This window comes from Haliaeetus leucocephalus, unplaced genomic scaffold (assembly GCF_000737465.1).
Source record: "Haliaeetus leucocephalus isolate CR32 unplaced genomic scaffold, Haliaeetus_leucocephalus-4.0 Scaffold830, whole genome shotgun sequence".
Classification (NCBI taxonomy): Eukaryota; Metazoa; Chordata; class Aves; order Accipitriformes; family Accipitridae; genus Haliaeetus; species Haliaeetus leucocephalus.
Window position 1 is genome coordinate 5,168,487 of NW_010973266.1, and position 6,230 is coordinate 5,174,716.

Here is a 6,230-nt window from a genome sequence, read left to right on the forward strand (position 1 = left end):
AATTCTGACAGCGAAATGAGCAACAAAAAGTGCATATAATATTTGGTGACATGTAATTTTAACTTCATCCAGTCTCTTTGCTTTTGAGACATTGTTACCTGCAGGATAAGGCAATAAAATAAGGATGTACAAGAATGTGTCAAATGTAGGGCTTCCCTAAATTACACTCTGAGGCACAGATTAATACATTTAATACATTCCAGTCATGAGTGAAGTACTTATAGCAGAACAACTGCTCCTTCAGTGATATCATTCACTGGAATGAACTACAGCTAACAGTGACAAGCTGGAAAAATGCCCCCACTTTTCAAACTGTACAAATGGCATTTGGACACAGTAACTCAAAACTGGACACTTCATTTCAAGTTTAAAGCTAGTGGTCCAGTCAAAAGCTATTACTCCATCTTCTTTATTTGTAGTCCATGCTTTTGTGCTCTTTAAGAATCAAATAAATACTGGTGTAATGGTTAGCAACTGCCAGTTCAACGAAAAATACTGCTAAATTCACCAATAAGTCTTTTTTCTACACACACAAATTTATGACATAAGAACTGAACCCATTCCTGTTACAATGTCTGGATAGTTTTTTAATGTAGAGGGAGACTCACTTTAGTGATAAGAGTTTAAACCTCAACTACTTTTTCCTTCTTTCTGGATCATACATCTAGATAGAGAAGAGCGTGAAATAAATGACCGGTGCGTGTAAACCAAGGTGCACTGAGCTGGCCCATTCTCAGCTCCATCAACCCGGCAGAGGCAAGTGATCTCCGTAGCTCTGCAGCCTCTTGCACCGACTATTCCTTCCCTTTTGTGTTTGCTCTGAATGAAAAGAGATTATTTAAACGCAGATGCAAGATCTGCCTCCTCCTCTGCATTATTTTAAGAACTCAATGGAGAAGGGAAGGAGACTGAGCTGGGTACAAGCTCACTAGATGGTTCCTCCTCGTCACTTCTGTACAATCCTCTTTGGTCCATTGTTTGCAAGTCCCTCTCCCTCGAAGGGACATCCCCAGCCTCCCACCCTGCCCCACCACTGGCTGTATAATAGTTAGATCGCAGTCTGTGGTCTCCACAGGTGTCCTGCTACCACGCGTGCCCACACGAAGGAAGGGAGCAGTGCTACCCTTGGACGGAGGAGGACTTTGTACAGAAACGAAGGGTTGCTCAGGGAACGGGGCTGGTTTCTTCCCCTTTGTTGTAGCACCACGAGCAGGCTTCGGGGCTTGAGCTTTCAGTTCCTGCCTATACAAAATAACCGATGCCAACAGGTACAAGGCTTGAGCTCCTCCGCAGCAATCGGCATGTGCATCGTACCCTGGGAGAAATCTCTCCTGCATCCATCCCCACACGACTACCCCATTAGGGGCTACGAGGGTGTTTGTGAATTAATGCTTATTCCAGGCAACGTCTATGCTAAAAAAATGCATTATTAGGTGCCACACCACACCTGGAAGAACGCTTATGGATCTGGGGGTTATGCTAGTAATTCTGCTAAACCTCTGAAATTGGTTGATACGAGACCTAAGCAGGGATGGTGTGATGAAGGGATAAATATTCATGCTGTCCAAGTGCCACGTCTTCTCTCCAGCCAGCCTTTTTACAGTGTGCTGCATTAAGTACTACAGTAAAACAAGAACCTCATACCCACTGCAGGGAACAACGGATTAGTTTCTAAAAGGAGAAAAACTCACAGCCTAACACTTCTTCAGAAAAGTACACAAATGTGTTTCCCCAAACTCATGAGGTTACTTTCAACTTGTTTTGGGGAAGACAAGGAACTAAACCACAAGCAATTCTGGATTTTCTAAATATACTGGGTTTGTTCTCCAGCTTCCCCAGGTAGTGATTATAATCCTGTTCCTTTTTGTCACTGGTATTTGCAGCTAGAAGCCTTAAAAATAGGGGGCTATTCTCAGGTTTCTTTTCCACCAGTGCAGGCTCTGCAGTGGTCCCATCATCGGAAGACCCATGGTATCTGAAACACTCAAGAAAAAGTGTCTGGAAACAGAAATGATTTTAGTTTCCACAGAAAGGACTTACATTTTCTTTTATTCAGTTTCTTAAAGATACTGATGCTGAGATGAACAAGGATTTTATGATGTTCTAAGTAATTTCATTTGGTGTCATAATTACATCTTGATTAATTCTATCCACATGGAAAATTATGAGGGGTTTTTTTTTTCTTCTTATCTGCAGGGTACATTTTAAAGATTCTGTATTAACTGCAAGTAATGCGAGTTGGGAAGAACTGTGATAGTCTGCAAACAAAGCACCTGTAGTATCTGAGAAGGGATGACTGGCATAACAGGGGCAGGACTGTCCCCTTGATCTCTGCATTGGCATTCTGAGAATATAAAGGCCCTGGAAGCTATTTTGCAGAAAAAAATAGGCTGCTAATACACATACCTCTGCCACCTCACTTCTTCCACTGCTGGCACTGAACACAAGTCATCTGTTGCCATCTTTCCTTCTCGGAGAGAAGCTCCTTACGATTTGCTGCATGTCGAATGAGACATCAGAGCTCAGCAGCCCCAGCCCTGCAGCATCCAGTGGGACACGCGCCTCATGCAGTGTAACTCACTTTCGAAGTGACAGGCTGGAAGACTGGCACTTTTGTAGGTTTTCTGAAATAATTTAAGATTATTTTAATCCTTTTACCTTGGCCAGTTGGCACCACTTTTTGTCATTTAGCTGGTATTCTAAAAAAGTAAAATTTTAATTTCCTAAGCATACAGACTCGTAAGTTGTTCTCCTGAGTTCTGCTGTAGCCCCAAAGAGAAGCATGAGAAACCACGCAGGCTGCAGGAAATACTTGCCCATGCAAGTTTGCTGCAATGCAGCTCCCACAGCGTTGAATTCCCCAGCACTGGCAAAGTCTGCCCTTACTGAAAGCACTCACAACTTGTTCTGGAAGTTTCCACGTGGCTTTCATCCTCTAGTGATTTGTATGAGAACAAGAGACCGCAGGACCTTGCAGCATGAGTCCCAAGGAAGAGGAAGGGCTGCAGATAGTCAGAAAAATCCTCACAATTAAAATTCATTTGAAATATAGAATTGTTATCTCTTTTCCTTTCCCTCCCTGCCATTCTCTCATGCGAAATAGCTTCACAGCGAGAAACCTATTATTGGCCATTGCACATCATTAATTTTAGAATCATTTCTCTTCTGCTGCATCTTACGGTCCTGCGTTACACTGCCTAATATTGTCATCCCGGCATAGGAAGCATCGCCCGTTTCAAGCGTAACACTACAGACTGGAGCTACTCTGTCTAAGAGAGACCTAAACTAGACATCACAGAGCAGTGCAGGGGTGCAGCTGGCACAGAGACCTGCAGTCACGAAAATACGTCGTGGATGAAGAGACGTTGCTTTACATAAAGGGACTGGGAGTGCAGGCAATAGCTCTGAGGCTTGGAGACTTCTCAGCAGTGTCTTGCTTAGATATCCAAATTTCAAGATTTAAAACCCAACCCGATTAAGATATACTTCACTGTATTTTAGAACTGTATGGAGAATTCAGCAGCTCATATCTTTGATAGGCTTGTGACAGAGAACACACTTAGTTTTACCTGTTTCAGCGCCAGTGAGTCCATGACTAGACTTCGCTGTTTACTGACTGCACTGAAGGCTTTGGCCACTGGAAGAGTTCGCACATGCCAGCGTCCACGGCCTAGCCCGGCAGAGCTTACGGTGGCAGAGAGGACGCCAGTCAAACCTGAAGCCCAGACTAACTGAACCGAGCCCTGCAGTGTGTATTACACGTGAAGGGGCTTTGGATTCAGCCTGGCAGAGAGCAGTGCTGGGCAGACAGCACCATTCACTACGGCCGCAGGACCAATTCTCATGCGACTAATCTGACTTTCCTCGCAGGAACAAAGCATTTTCGCTAGAGCAAGAGAAAGGATGCAGGGTTAGAGATGCTTTTTTGCCAGTACACTGCTGCTGCTCACCAATTTTTCTTAAAAATAATCTAGACACAGGTTTCCATTAGTCCACATCCAATCCTAACCCAGCTTGTAAACACTTTGAAGAGGAACTCTTTTTTTGCTTTTAACCAGATAACCAGGTTTTGTATGCGTCTCGTACAATGGGTCACAGCTAGGGATCCTAAATCAGTACAAATAAGGATGAAAAATAACACAACGTTCTAAATTGCTATGACTAATTCACAATACAAAAAAACAATTCAATCCATATTGCAGGATTTAATCAGTGGCCAAGTACTAATTAAAAATTTTACTAGTGTCTGTCTGCTCTTCCATGGAATAATAGCAAAATGTATTTCCAGTTCTGATTTTGACTCACTAAATCCTGTTGAGAAAATAATTTAAGTGAAACCCTTTTCAGAAGAACTCTCCTCAAGGTGCACACATGGGAAGCAGCCCTCAAATATGTCATTCTTGGAAAACCCAACACGACGTTAGCAGACCTGATACTCCTGCTGCAGTGTTTGTGCAGAATACGGAGCACAGAGTAAACTGACAAAATAATTGGATTATACATGCACAATTCAGACTTTCAGTTACCGCGTGCTTTCTTGCTCCTGGTTTCCACAGAAAAGTCAGTTTTTTGTTCCTTAAGTCCTTGTACTGCTTATTTACATATGAAAAGGTAAGTTTATAAAAGAGCTTTCCTATTTTACTACATCTAATAGTTAATAATTTAAATCTGTAGCCATTATCATCATATAGATTGACACAAATGGCATATGGATCATTCTGGGGATGAGGGTTAGTTTCTTTTAAGAGAGAATTGTTTTAGTTTTTGCAGGAAATTAATCAGGGGAATGGGCTTTGTGGAGCATGGAGCAAATCTAATCTGTTCTTTGTTCAAATTTGCCTTGCTCCAATTCCTAGCAATTGTAGACAACATGCTCTTTTGTTCGGGAGCCACTTGTTACATGCATAATTAGAGACTGCAGTAGCTGTGTTTAAAGAAAAACTGTTTTCCAATGTAATGTGTGATCTTGATAATAGTATTTTCATCAAAGGTAGCAATTACATTCATTAAGCTGGGACTGGCAAGGCAGCAAGGAAATTAAGTGCAAGGTGAATAAAAAGCTCCCCGTTTCTTTTTAAAATCTCTGCCTCTTTATAAGTTGAAATGCACCATGTTGAGCTGCAAACTGGAAAATACATACTGAATATAAAAAAAGAAAGAAAGAAAAAAATAAAGTCCTCCTTAACCTTTCTGAATAATGATCCAGAAGATATATCCTAGGGACACCTACTATAGATGCACTTTTCAAATTAAAGGGCTTTATTCTACATTAATTTCTTATGCAAGTTTTAAACGAGCTCAACATATGATTCAGGTCTTTAAAGGCTCCAGGGCTCTCTAGGATTAATTCACTGTTCTTTTCACACATAAATTAATTGTTTTGTGTTCTCAGAAACAGCAAACAGCACATAAATCAACCAGTTTAGAAAAGACACAAGGCTGGTACCTTTTGCAAATCACTGAAGTTTGCTATTTACACTTCATTATTATCATATGTAACTTTTAGAGGGAAAAACTGGAAAAGTAGGACATATGTTGTTAATTCTAAGCGGATTTCTTGAGTGCATAACTCATTTTAGCAATTTGATTCCTTGAAAGACAAAAGTTGTGGAGCACTGAAAAGCCATTCTTCCAGCACTCTTAATTATATTTTTCCCAGTTAATAATTCAATTACACTTCACTAATGTATTTGCAAACATTTCCACATAAAAATAGCTAGTTGTGGAGTTCCCACCACCACCCTTTTTGCCTTAAGTGTTGTAAGAAAGAGTGAGATTTGCAGATGGAAAAATGTGAATAGCTAAAGTTGAGGGCCCCGGAGCCCCAGGAGTGCTGTGCCCAGCCCATGGGCTCCCCCAGGCACTCCTGCTGAGCGCACACACAGGAATCTCATTTTTAAACTCCAAAATGTAATCCCACTTTTTTTTTCTTTTCCAGGCACTGTACTGCAGGCTGAGAAGCAGGGGGAAGCGGGTCCATCCCCTCGTACCTTTGCCCTGTGTGGACAGCCAGGGCAGCACACCACTGCAGAGACGTTGCTCCTTTAGATGAGGGCTGAGCCCTAATTTTGCACGCAGGCAAAATGCCCCTCTTCAGGGATCTTGGCAAACGTCAACCAAAGCAGAAGACACTCGCAGCAAGTGGGGCAAGTTTAATTTACAAGCACTTACAGCAGGACAGGTACAGGGAAGCAGGCGATGCCAGGTACTCTGCTCCCTCCTGAAAGGGG